This window comes from Fukomys damarensis, unplaced genomic scaffold (genome assembly GCF_012274545.1).
Source record: "Fukomys damarensis isolate Sample0158 unplaced genomic scaffold, DMR_v1.0_HiC HiC_scaffold_39, whole genome shotgun sequence".
NCBI classification, from domain to species: Eukaryota; Metazoa; Chordata; class Mammalia; order Rodentia; family Bathyergidae; genus Fukomys; species Fukomys damarensis.
The window spans coordinates 124,384,663-124,399,174 of NW_022900951.1; positions in this window are offsets into that span (position 1 = coordinate 124,384,663).

Consider the following 14,512-nt stretch of genomic DNA (forward strand, 5'->3'; position numbering starts at 1 on the left):
TTTCTAAGTATTTGTACACACACTTGTTGACTGCAAAGCAGTGTTGGGCTCACACCTAGAGAGCAGAGACCAATTCCTCTTTCCCCAAGTTCATACTGAACTTCTCTAAAGGGTATTTCTGAGAGAAGAAAGACAAAGTAGGCAATCAGAAAATTATTCTGAACATGTACAATTGCCTACAAAGTAGTGAGGCTAATTGTTGTTCATTCTGGAGTGGTAAAAAAAAATAAGAAATTCAAAGGCAAAACATCTGAGTTTAACTCAGACTACCTATGTGACCATGGGAAAGCCAGTTACCTTTCTGGTCCTCAGTTTCCCCATTAGCAAAGGAACAATAAACATCTAAGCACAGGCTTGTTGAGGAAGAAATGAGGTAAGGGATTGCTGGGATGTGGTGGCCTGTCATTATTAAACCTCTCTTGCAGAGTGGATGATTGGGAGTCTGCCTTCAGAGTTGGCCAGGCATTATCATCTGAGCATGGATTTATTCTTAGCAAACCAACAGCTTTTTAAAAGAATATGGAGACTGTGGATGATTAACTCAGGGCAGTTGTAGTCATCAAAATGTACTAGAGCCATCTTCACATCCCCACAGGGTTTGTGTAACAGCAGCTGTGGGAAAAAGGGGAAAACTTCTCAAGGGGCCTCCTTTTAAGGGAGACATTTCCCCTCCATGGTGTAAATGCATGTTCCTTTGCTTACAGTCTCAATACCATGACACCTCTCATGTAAAAGAGTACCTATGTAAATGTCTAGTAAATTTTGCCCTGTGAGCCTCCCTTTTTCTGTTAACTGAGGCTATTAGAGAGTTGAGAGTCTGTGAGTTGCTTGCAACTCTGTTCTATTCATGTTCAATTCCATTATGATTCCACTTTGGGGAATACGGGTGTGTCGATATGAGTTTGCCCAGTCGCAATTTGAGCATGACACTAGGAGTACTACCAAATCCTTATTGAGCTTCATTCTTCCCCTGAGATACTATTATCATTCTTATGTTACAGACAAGGAAACTGAGGCACAAAAATGTGCAATGATTTTTGCCAGGAAGTGGCACAGCCTGCATGCAAACTCAGGGAGCATGACTCAGAATCCATGGTTTGCTTTATTGGAAAGGATCTTATGAGCCAACTCTTCCAGAATGTTCTTGTCCAGTAGAAGGGGTAGAGCACCAATTTCCCAGGCTGGAATCTTTCTCTGAATGTTTCCAATTGATATTAAACTATAGCAGCTTTGAGAGAGATATAGTGTATTGAGTGGTGTTCCTCCACCCCTCAAAATATATGTCTTCCCAGAACATGTGAATGTTACCATATTTGGAAAAGTGGTCTTTGCAGATTCTGTTAAGAATCTTGAAATGAGATCACCTTGGATTTAGGGTGACCAGGGTAGACCCTAAATCCAATGAACAATGTCCTTAGAAAAGAAGAAAAGGTGCTGTAAAATGATGGCAGAAATTGGATCAATGTGGCTACAAACCAGAAAAAATCAAAGATTGCTACCCAGTTACCCAAAACTAGGAGAAAGCCATAGAATGCATTCTACTCCATTCTACTTCAGAGATGGTATAGCCCTGCTAACAGTGATTTTGGACTTCTGGCCTCTACAACGTGGGAGAATACATTGCAGTTGTTGTAAGCCATCATGTATGGCAGTTCTGGGAAACTAACACAGGAAAGTGAGCCCTAAGAGGAATCTTGAATCATCAATTCTCTTCAGAATCACTGAGGGTCAGGGTCAATAGTGGAGAAATCTTAATACCAGCATCCCTTTGGAAGTGTCAGGGAGGGCAGTAGAGGGCGAAAATGGCTCCTTCCAGGCAGGGTTACAACCTTCTTCACCCAGAAACTTCTAGTTTAGTGCTCAGAAGCAACATGAGAAACATCTGCTTGGTGAGTACTCAAGAGGGGCCTTGGTTCCCAGTGGTATCCAGGAAACCCCAAGAGCAGCAAGTTATAATGGCCCTCAGGAAGGCTCCTACATTTCAGTTAATTTACCCTTTAGCTCACTTGAACTAAATTTCAATCCATTCTGGTGTATTTTGTTTTATACCTGCTAAAGCAGAATGGAGAGGAAGTAAGGGTGATAGGAAGGGTGTCTGTTTGCTGAGCATTTCACATTGGCACTGAAATATCTCTTGCCTGGAGACATATTTGAAACAAGGGTCTTTGATGCTCTCAAGACTTTAGGACGACAAAAACGTGTTTGGTCCCCTACTAAATTCAACCCTCTTTCCCAGCTTCCATAGTTCTTACTCAAAGGCTGAGCTCCTGGGAGCTGTAGTGTGGCTGGAAATGAGGAAAGAATGGCCAAAGGGCCAGGGATTTGAAGGCCAGAAATCTGGGTCCCAGCTCCAGCTGTTCAAACGGGAAGTACCTATAGGACTAATAAGGTTCAAAGCTCTTACTTCAGGTTTGAGAAAACAGGCCCAGAGGGAAGCAGGGACTTGCCCAAGGCTACTTATTTTGCTCACTGCCAAGCTGCAATGGAAAGCAGGACTCTTTCTGGCTTATGTTGCCAGGCAGGCTTAGTGCTCTTTACTGGACATCATGAGATGCCAGGAGCTGGACAGGCCTGCTAAATTCTTTTTCCAGCTGCAAGTCTTCTGTCCTTTCTTGAAACAATCAGCCTAGTTCCCTGCTCTTCCTGGGACACTGATCACGTTTCACTTGGTTGTTTAGATCACGTTTCACTAGTCCACAAGGGTCAGGGTCAGGGCCTGTGGCTGAGGTATCTCTATATTCTACCCTCTCCATCTAGAGCTCAAGTAGCGACTGGCATAGAGAAGGAGCTTAGCACACATTTATAAAACGAATGAACGAACGAATGAATGAAAATGAATCTCTAACAGTAAGAAGTCTTTTGTGTTAAAGTGTATACTAAAAGCGAATTAAAATGGACTCATTTTGTGTTAAATTACATTAGCAGTACATTAGAATTTCAGATTTTAGCAGAGGAGAAATTACAGACAAATTTAGGCATTCTCATTCCTCAGTGATGTCTAACCCCCAAAGATTTAAAGGAGAAACGGTAGCCTAATATTGTCCTTCTGTTTTCCTCTTGTTCTCTTCTGCTGTTTGAAGAGCTGTGAAATTATCAGTGCTTTGAAATATACTTTCTACAATATCAAGCCTCTTACGCAAATATGCAAAATTCATTCTTAACTTCTATTTTTTCTTCTTTCTACTTTAGTATTACATTGTGTGGTTAATGCACCTTTCCCTCATATATGAAAAGCAAAGGTCACTAAGTGGCAGAGCGTCCCTGGCATGGCTATCTAGTTACTCCATGAGTGCTTGTGCTTGGCCAGCATTGCTGAGAGAAGCTTGAGAGGGACCCAGGGTGATCTGGGTAGGCTGGATGTGGAAGAGCTTATAGTGTGGCTTCGGGGAAGGACAAGCCAGTGACTGGGGAAAAGGGGTTCAGGAATGGGAGAGCCTCCTCTCCAGAAAGTTCCTCTGGGGCAGTCAATGGGGGCCACCCCAGAGCTCTGGTAAAGCATTGGAGAAGCAGTGGTGCAGAGCAGTGCAGCAGAGGTGGTCAGGCATGTGGGCCCCAGAACCAGATGGCTAGGCTTCTTCCATTGCTACATTTCATAGCCAAGAGATTATGGCTAAGAGGCTCAGTCCCCTCTTCTCTAAAATGAAGGCTGCAGTGTCCCTCCAGGCAAGAGATGAATCTCTGCACATTGGCACAGAGCCTGGCCCCTGACAGGCACCCTGGGTGTGCCTGTTGGTGTGGGCAGTGGTGAGTAGTGGTTGTGTTCATCACGGTGGAGTAATGATTAAGTGCTTTTTCTGTGTCAAGAGTAGTATTGCCCTCTTTTTAACTCTTGAGGAAGCCGAGGCTCTGGGAAGTGAGGTAACTTGCTTGGGGTCACACAGCTATATTCCAGAACTGTTGATTGAGAGGATCCAGTGAAGTAGTAGTGACCACAAAAGTCAGGTCGCTAAGCTTCTGTACTCACTCCTGCCTCTTGCAAGCAGTTCAGAAGAGCAGAATTGATCTCTGCTGATCCCATCATGGCCAGAGGAAAAGTTTTCCTAAGAAGGGATGCTCCATGGGCTGTCAATGAACTATGTGGATCATTGGCCAGCAAGATGTTGTGGCTGAGAATATAAATTGTGTTTCTTTAAAGGAGGGAAAAAATTATACTTCATAAACTTTCATGTCATACTTACTGAAACCAGCCAAGCAGCAGATTTTCCACATCTTCCCCGCCCACCAGCCATCCTGGAGAAGAAGATTTGGAAGTATTTTCTAGACCACAAGAAATCTGGAGGGGTGGGGTCTGGAGGAGAGAGAGGAGTCATGCGGCCTTGGTTGAGGGCGGTGAGTTTTGTGACTTCCAGATGTCAATGAGGTGATAAATGTGCCTTCTAGAACCAACCCAGGATTTGTCTAGTATTTAAAGTGGGGTTATCTGAAGAGATAAATCAGGGCAGGTTGAAAGTGAGAGAAGAAGGCCTAGCAGGAGGAATGCTATGTTGTCAGCCCAGTGAGAGAAACTTAGCCTCCTCCTGTATACAAAGAGGGGAAGGGACAGGCCCCTTCCTCTGTGATGTGTAGTGATTTTATGGGGTCAAGTCAGTCTGAGCGGGACCTAATACTCTTCTCACACTGACAGCACTCATTGCCTTCTGGGTGCATTCTCTAACCTCCCTGCCTCAGTACCCTTGCATTCAAAGTATCTAAATCAAGTACCTGTGTTTCATAATGAGCTTGTCTTAGGCAACTCCCCAGAGGTGGGGGGAAATGAAGAGAAACCCTTGCCTCAGGATGACCCTTAGTGAGTACTGAAGTCAGCTTGTGGGGCAGAAGGTAGCACTGGTCAGTAATCCAAATATGTTGAAATAAGGGGGAAGCTGGACCGACATGTTTGGTTTCTCCCACCAGGTGCCAACCTTGAAGATCCCTTGTCCTCCTTCCTAGCCACAGTAAGGCCCTCCTGCCTTTGATTGGTGCCTACATTCCCAGAACACAGTGTGAAAGGACTACTCCACTCATCCTGGTACCACAGCCTGCTTATGCAAATGCGCTGGCCTTTTCTTGTCATTCCTAGGAGTGCTGAGGAATTGTGTGTAGATGATGTCCACCTCAGGCTGTGTGTATTCTCTCTGGCATTGCATGTGTCAGGGAGGTAAGAGGAATTGGTCCCAGAACTGACACTACTTTCTTTCAACTGTGGACAGAGAAGAGCACTGATTGCTTTATCTTCACTTGCCTGCAATGAAATATCTGACAACCTAGAATCAGTGGGGTGAAGTTGGTGGTGTAGGAATTCAAATTATGTGTGACTATTATTCCTGATTTGTCAACTTCATTGGATTAAGAAATGCTTAGGAGATTAGTAAAGCACAGTTCTGGTTTCATCTGAGTCATGGAGACATCACCTTAGGCATTATATATAGTCCCTTGCCCATTCCTCTCTTCCCCTACACTATTTCTTGGCTGTCATGAACTGAGCAACTTTCTGCCATGAAGTTTCTCCTTTGGAGCCTACAAAACCGTGGACTGAATCTCCTGAAACCATGAGCAGAATTAAACCTTTCCTCCTTCAGTTTGTGAGCATCAAGTGTTGTGTCTCAGCAGCAGGAAGGGTAACTGATACAAATATTTGCTAGAATACCTCTAATAGCATGCTGTTTACTACTTCCTAAAGCAACTTGTGCCAGTTTCACATAGTGCTAGGCATTTGGAAAGTTTTCCTTATTCTGAACTAAAATTGATCTTCCTGAATTATCTACCCATTAATCTTGGTTTTACTCTCTACAAGCAGTTTCTCATGATGGCCACCATTGACTCCTCAGCTTCTCTTCTCCCAATGTGTCATTGATTCCTCTCAGTTTACAATTCTAAAATACTTCTTTATCCTGTTCTCCCTCTGCTTCTTCCAGTTTGTCCACATAGAGCTCATTCCATAACCCAAGCGGTATAAATTGCAGTTTTCAAAGAGATAAATATTTAAGTGATAGTACTTGGTGAATATGCTTTCATTTCCCTGAGTTTTTCTTTCACCTGGTTTGACTCTACTTCTAAATACATTTCATGCATAGCTTTACTTTTCCTTTTTACCTCAGACTCAGCATCTTCTTCCTATGGCTGCTGTAATACAAAGTATGATCAGCAAATATGGTGAACGTTTAAATTTTTAAAATGTTATCACAGTAAAAGGCACATTGCCTTGGATCTCCCCCAAAATCCTTCCCCTCATGTTGAACACACTTATCCCATATTTCTGGCCATTTTCAGAAGCAATTCTGAAAGTCCTCTTTCATGAGTTTCTTTAGTCGCACTGTCCTGGCTGCCTTGATGTCCTGAATCAATTCAAAAAATTTCTCTTCCATGGTCATTCTGACTTTGGAGGAGATCCAGAAGTCACAGGGTGCCAGATCCAGTAAATGAGGTGGATGAGGACACAGTGTAATATTTTTATGGGCCTGCCTTTCCATTGGATGGTACTTGACAGCAGCATTCACTGTATTATTTTAAATCACAATCTGTAAAGACAAGACTTCCAGAATTGCTTCGGAAAATTGCAAGGATGATGGGATTAATGTGTTTGAAGGGAGTGGGAATATTTTGAGGGGGAACTGATAGCAGTGTGTCTTACTGTAATAAAAATTTTAAATTTAAACATTCCCTGTATATTTTGAGCACTTCATAAAGTACCACAAACTTATTGGCCTTAAACAATATACCTTTATTCTCACACACTTCTGGAGGTCACAAGTCCAGAAGGAATCTCACTGGGCAAAAATCAAGGTGTCATCAAGACTGTTTCCTTTTGGAGCTTCTAGTGAAGAACCTATGTCCTTGCCTGTTGTACTTTCTGGAGGCCTCCTGCACTCTGACTTTGGGCCTCTCCTCTATTCTCAGGCCAGCAATGTTTCATCTTCTAATTTCAGTTCCCTTTGCCCATGTGGCCTCTCTCTGACAATGTTTCCATCATGACATCACCTATTCTAACTTCTGACCTCCTTTCCTCCTCTTTTACTTACAAAGACCCTTGCAATTATATTGTGTTCATTCATCTCATCTTGAATGAACCTTTGTCCCCAAATCCTTAATTGAGTCACATCTACAAAAGTCCTCTTTTCCATGTAAGGACACATGTTCCAGGCATTAAGACATGGCATCTTTGGGAAGGACTGTAGTTCTGCCTACCTCAGACTCATTCTGCTTGCAAGACTATGGCATTAGCAGAACAAGTTTCATTGGCCTTGGATAGATTCATCTGGGGGTTATGTCCCTTTGTACCTACCTAGACCCCAGCCTCCATCACATAGAGGTGCTGCACTACCCGGGGGAAAGAGGTGCAGGGCAAGCCAGTTCAGGACATAGAGTTAGCCCCATGTGTACTATTTGAATCAGCTCACTTCCAGAAACTTTCCTTCTAGGTCCATGAGGGGCCTAGCCATGAGGAGTCAGAGTTTAGTGAATGACTGGCTGATTAGATAGGTGAGTCACTGGCTCCCCTTTGCAGCCATCATTGTGTGTTGTATGATCCTTCATCCAGCATCAGTGTGTCTCTTCTCTCTTCAGAAATAGCTGATGGTGCCCCTGAATGTATCGATTCAACTCCAGAGTCCTTGCCCAGCCTAGCTACATGCTCCCTGCCATCTGACCTCAATTACTGGCCTAGCTTTACTTCCTGCTGCACTCATGCTCAAGCCCTGCCCTCCAGCCTTGCTGCCTGAGTAGGAGTAACAGCAGCAGGCACACACAGAATACCTGCCCAGTTTCAGGTCCTGTGCTGGGGCTTTATGCATATGAACTCACTTAATCCTTTGCACAACATGAGAGGTAGGTGCTATAACTATTGCCATTTCATACCCAAGGAAGCAGCCTTGGAGTAACTCACTGGATATATGGCTAGAAAGTGATGAGCAGAGCCAGGATTCCAAGTTGAACACTTTGGCTTCAGTTGATGGTTTTAACCATTGTAATAGGCTTCTTCTCAAAATATCCTGTGCTGCTCTTCTATGTCCTATGTATCTTGGTCTTGCTGTTCTTGACTTTGGGCAAGCCAATTTTTCTTTCAAACCATGTTCAACTATTGCTTGACTATCTCCTGCCCTCCTTACTCTACTCCTTCCCACCCACTCTATCCCTGCTGTTCTTTCCTCTGGTCTCTGTAGTCAGGGCACTACTGGCTCATTCTGCACTGTGGTGAGCACTTTTCCCACGTCTGGGTCTCTGAGAACCAGCTCAGGCACCCTATGAATATTGGAGTCCTTTAAACTCAGAACCCCATGCCCTGCTGGGCTAGCTCAGTACAGGCCCTGCAGGAGAGAAAATAGCTAATACTCAACCAAGTCCAGCAATTTCCCACCTGAGAAGGAACCCCTAGATCAGAGCCTCTTAACCTTTTGCAGGTCATGGAACCCCTTTAGACCTCCATGAAAGCCTAGAATCTTCTCCGTGTGGGGAAAAACATCTCACCAATGCATCCCTCCTGTAAACTGTGAGGCTTCCTCAAACTCCTCTTAAAGCTCTCCCCAGGGAAGGAATCCTGTCATCTTAAAAGCCTTTCTGAGAAACAGTCATTTAAGGAATATTTCATTGAACCCTCCCCCAAGTCACACAGATGGTGGAAGACATAGTGGGCACTGGCATCCTGGACCTCTAATCTCTAAACCCTTACTTGACTCGGTACTCATCAATGAACCTAGAAAGCTGTAGGTATGGACCTAGCCTATGAGGGAGTGGCTCCAATGGGGTAGTAGGAATTCCTAAATTATCTCCACAGCACCTTGGGAAAAAATCTGGGAGGTAACCCTGGCTGAAGGCCAGGATGCTGGAGACCCTGTGCCTGAGCTCACTGTGGTTCAAGGGTAGAGTGGCTTGGAGATGGGCTGGCAGCAAGTCTGCCAGAGCAGAATGGCCCAGATGCTGGGAGGAAGCAGATAGTGGTCAGAATAGGATTTCCTGAGGTTCCTGCAATGTCAAGAAGGAGATCCTGAAGCCAGGGCAGAGCCTGGAGCCCCACTGTTTAGGAACTCTGTTCCTCTTCCAGCCCCACACCCAGTGAACAACTTCTTCAGGGGAGATCTTTTATACTACTTTCCAGGGAATTGGCTGGCTCTGATTCTCCCAGATCCACTTTCCTGGGTTGAGGGAGGTCAGAAGACTGAACAAGATGCAGGATTAACCAGAGACAAGAACAGTGAGATCTGGTCTGGCTCTGCCACTAGCTTTGTGGGTGATTCTCAGTGGTCCCTCTTCTCACTGGACTGTGAGTCTTTGTCTTTCCAACAATAAGGCCATCTCCAAGGGCTTTTCCCTCGCTATTACACCTTCAATTCTAGGATATTCCATCTTTGCTTCAGTCAGTGTAAGACCATCCTAATTTCTTGAGACATCATGAATTTTATCTGTGACAGAAAAAAACCTTGCTTCATTGTTAATTCAACATACCTTCACTGAGCCCATCTGTATGCCAGGCACTGGGCTGGTTTCCTCGGCCTCAGCAAGTGGACCAACCTATCCTCCTTTATCATGAGGTTCCAGGTGAGTGGGAACAACTGGCATGTAAAACAAGCATTGAGATGCCACATGCACACCTTGGGCTCTTATAGTCATCTCCCTAGAAGGTCCAGAAGCTAGACATCCCTTATCTGATCATGGAACTAGCCAGCACATCAAAGGATAATGGGTATAGACAATCACCATGAAGAGATATGGATAGGATAGAGCCAGATGGACGCCATTTTTTCTGGATACTGTCAGGACAAGAGGCTGGAGTGAGAGGCAAACCTGAAGCAATGTGCCTGGCCAGACCATGGTTGAGGTAGAGTGAAGTAATTTCTATACCTGTCTGGAGCCTAACTAGATACTCAACAAATGGTATAGCTTCTAAAACTCCATTTTGCAGACAGTGGAGGCCCAGCAGAATCTGAAGTTACCTGTTTAAAATCACAGAGGAGCTTAATGGCTGAACTCAGATTCTTACCTAGATGGGACTGACTTCTAACACCTCACACTTCCTCGTACCACTTGGTTCTGCATTACTTTGGTTGGATCTATATTAAAAACAAAGTAAAGCAAAACAAAACTCTTGTTTAAGCTAAATGTTTGCCAGCATCACTAATTTTCAAATGTATGTGTGGATCCTGAGGATAACTCCCCAAGAGAAGCTTGTCTTTGCCAGTCCTTGCTTCTGAAAGCCCATGATCTATAGCCACCTTGAATCTGGTGCCAGGGTCCTGGGTAGCATGGCCTTCCCCTTTGTGCACACAACTACATGCATATACACACATGTGAGCATGCACGTGTGTGCTCACACACACACACACACACACACACACACTCACACCTGATCCCTACTTTCTCTCCTTGGCAGAGTGAAATGTGCATTAGTAGCAGTGTTCTGCCTGTAGCAGGAGTAGCTGGCTTGCAACATTGTGCCAGTTCCCACCTGGCTACTGCCTTTCTGTCCTCAATAAGCTTCCTCATTCTTCAGAGAAATCATCGACCATCCTAAACCCAGACTCTATATTTGCTAGACAGCTACAGATAAAAATTAAGAGAAATCTCTGTGGAGCAAGATATTGGGGGGAGTTAGAAGCACAATTCCCAACCACAGCTTTTTTTTACTAACTTTATGTAGGGCCTTTTACTCTCCTGAGCCTTGGAGTATGCTTGTGTATATCAGAGGACTTGGATTGGAGCACTGACTCAAAACCCTGTTCTCCTGGGAGGCTGATGCAGAACAATCACAAGTTTGAGCCCAGCCTGGGCAACTTAGATACTTAGGGAGATGCTGTCTGAAAAGAAACCAAATAAATAAATAGCTGGGATATAGCCCAGTGCAAAGGCCCTGAGTTCAATCCCCCTAGTAACCCCTCCCCACAAAAATAAAACAACAAAAAATGTGTTCTCAGCATCTTTTAGAATAGTTTGGTGGAGTAAGGGTAAGGTCAAGGACGTGGCTTCTCCAAAGATAAAGATTGTTTTTAGAAGGTTGAAAGCCACTGAGCTGGATGGCTTCCAGGGGCCTTTCCATCCCTGCCACCCTATGACTGTTTGTCGGTGTGTACATGTGTGCATATTTAAGGGGGAGAAACTGCTATATTTCAGTGTGTTTATGCATTCCATGTGTAGTGGGGATGTGCTGTGTCACCTTCCTGCCCCATGCTCACTATCACATTACCTTGTATTTTGTCTTTAGAACACTTATTATTAATTACTTATTATTAATATTATTGATAATATTTTATTATAGTGAAATAATATTATGCATTCATTATGTACTTGTTGTCTTCTTCATTTTCTCTCCTCCCCAACTAGAATGTCTGTTCTCTGAGATCAAGGTCTATGTTGGTCTTTCCTGTCATTTTGTCCATTGGCCAGTGGCCAGTACTGTGGCTGGTTCATAGTGGATGTTGGGTAAATATTAGTTGGTTCAATAACTGTATGGATTAGGTAGACCTCTGCATGTTTGGGGAGTGTGGGTGTACTGGATATAAAGAGGGGTCAGGGTACAGTTCTCGACCTCACAAACCTAGATTTGGTCTTTGCCTGAATCTTGAGGCAACCCCTGATTCGTGATTGCTGCTTTGCCTTCCCAGGGAAGGCTCCATTGGCTGCACAGAGCAATAGGCAGGGACAGCTATCAGGAGTCTAGATGAGGGGTGTACAGAATTAAACTTCCACTCACTCCTTGCCTCTGCAAAGCTGGGAGTACCCTGTTGGGCTTTTTATCTGTGCTCTGCATTAACTATTCTAAAAATATTTGATCAATTTGGAGTCACTGTGGCTTATGTGGAGTAGGGGAATAGAGTCTGTAAGAAAGAAAAGAGCCCCCTGACATGCTATATTTGTTCCTTGGCCTCACATTTAGCATGTTTGGCACCAGCTCCCAGGCCATTGTCCCAGGCAGGTGGCCTTCCTAGCTTCCACATCATTTTAACTGGACTTCCAACTAGCCAGCATGTGGCAAGCTCTCAAGAACTGTGATTCTATTATAACACAAATACAACATAGGTTTCTGGCTTGTCATTCTTCTCCACTCAGATGAGAGTGGTCCCTACAAATAAATGAGCAAACTGCTGGATACATGCAGGGGCCTTGAAGAGGAACTGAAGACAAGCATCCTTTCCATGCATCCTGCTGGTAGCCCAGCAAGTGACAAGAAAACACTGTATTTCCAGAATTCACCTATAGGTGGGGTCAGTGAGGTAGTGGGTGGTGTTTCGGATCTTATGGTTACAAATTGTTAGGGTACCTTCATGTTGTTTGGTCTTCCCCAGAATGTATTCATTGTATATATGTTGAAGAAGGAGTACTGAGAGGGAGGGTGAGGGGGAAGAGGGAAGAGATTGAATGATGGGCATTTCAAGTCCTGACCCCAACAGCACTGGCCCGCTCTGTGAACTTGGGCAATCCCTTTCACCTCCCCAAGCCTCCATTTCTTCATCTGATGAGTGAAAAAAATAAGACCTGTCCCTGAGGGATGTATTCAAGGATTGATTACTAAGTATTGGATGCATTTATCCCAGTGGGGTCCTGGTCAAGGCTAGAGGTGAAGTGTTGGATGAGTCAGATTATGGCAACATGTCCCACACTCAGATAAAACCAACAGAGCTATTCCAGGTATCGTTACTATCAGGAGTTAAGAGTACCACCAGCATAGCAGGCTCTTCCTCCCAACACTGGTCTGGCAGTGTGATAGCCTTGTTCATATGGTTACGATCTTTGTGTATATCAAGGCATATGTATCTGGGGATGTCAAGCCATTACAGAGTCACCCATTGACAACAGCATCTGAGGATTTCTGGCTTATTGAGCCCTCATTAGCTAGAGCCTCTGATTCTGTGTATGTAACAGTGTATAATTACCCAGGCATAGGCAAGGACCTTGTACCAGTTTTTTGTTGATGATGATATAGTCTCCATTGTTAAAAAGCAGAGTGAGTTATTTTAGGTTTGATCATCCCAGCAACCTTCCATCTGAGTTGCCACTGGGATATGCTGCCAAAGATCTGCTTTGAGGAAAGAGTGATAGGGAGGGCTCAGAGGCCTGTGTTTAAGCTGAGTTCTGTCCCTTGCTGCTCTTGTTGAGCATGACTTATGTGTAGATAGCACTCTGAAGGTCAGAAATCACTTTCAAGATGGTCTTGACTTGTGTGACAGCTTATGGAGGCAAGCAGGACAAAGATGACTCTACTCCTCACTGTTTCCTAGATGAGGAAAAGGAGCTGCAGGGAATGGAGGTGACTTATTCAAGGACCCTGCAGCTGATAGGTGGTGGGGAGGAGGGTGATGTCTGAGGCACTGCCCTGGAGCCCTCAGCAGCTTTTTAGATGTGCTGAGGATCTCACATTGAATTTGAAGAGTAAAGACTGTCTACCAGCAGACCCCAAGCAGCTGTAGGGACAATTCTGAAGAAGTCTTCCCAATACACCCACCCACCACAGCACCTTTTCTTGTGTTTACTGGTCATTTGTCATCTTCCTTTGTAATGTGCTTGCTAAATCATCTTGCTACTTTTTCTATTGTGTTGTTGGCTTTTTTCCTATTAACCTGTACACGTCTTTATCTATTTTTTAAATATTAGTGCCTTATTATTTTATGTAATACACACATCTGCTTCCAGATTATTAATTCAATGTGAATATCATTAATATTTATTTATGGTTTTTATTATGAAATTAAGTTTGTACATAATGAAATGCACAGATTTGATTTGACAAATTTGGGAAAACATATGCAGCTATGTAACCAAATCTCTACCAAGAATTGGAGTCTTCCCATCATGCTGGAAAGTTCCTTCATGCTGCTTCCCAGTTAGTCTTTGCTGCTATATTCCATGGGCAGCTAGTGTCCTGATTTTGCCACCATACACTGATGGCCCTGTTCTAGACTTTCATATAAACACAGTCAAGTATTTTATGAGTCTTCTTTCAATCAACATGTTTTCAAAATTCACCCTGTTTGTTTCATGTATCAATTATTTTCTTTTTTAATTTCAGAGATATGTTCCACTGTACAAATTTACCCCAATTTATCTATATTCCCATCGATGGACATGTGGGCTCTTAGAAGGTTTTGACTTAGGTGAATAAAGCTGCTATGAATATTCTTCCAAAAAACTATTTGTGGATATTTGTTTTCATTTCTCGTTGATAAATACCTAGAAATAGAAGTTTTTGGCCAAACAACAGGTGTATGTTTATAGGTTTATAAGAAACTGTTGAGTTAGAAATTTTCCCAAAGCAGTTTTAACACTTGACATTCCCATCAATACTGTTTCCAATTGCCCCATGTTCTTGCCAACATTTAGTGCTTTTATTTCTTCTCATTTGAGCTATTCAAGTGGGTGTAATGATATCTTGTTATGGTTTGATTTTCATTTCCCTTATGTCTAATTATATTGAACATCTTTTCACATGTGTATTTGTCAATTGTATATATTCTTTTGTGAAGTATCTGATTAGAAATTTTGTCCATTCTTTTACAGTTGTTTACCTTTTTATTTGAGTTTTATACATTTTTTAAATACTCTGGATCCT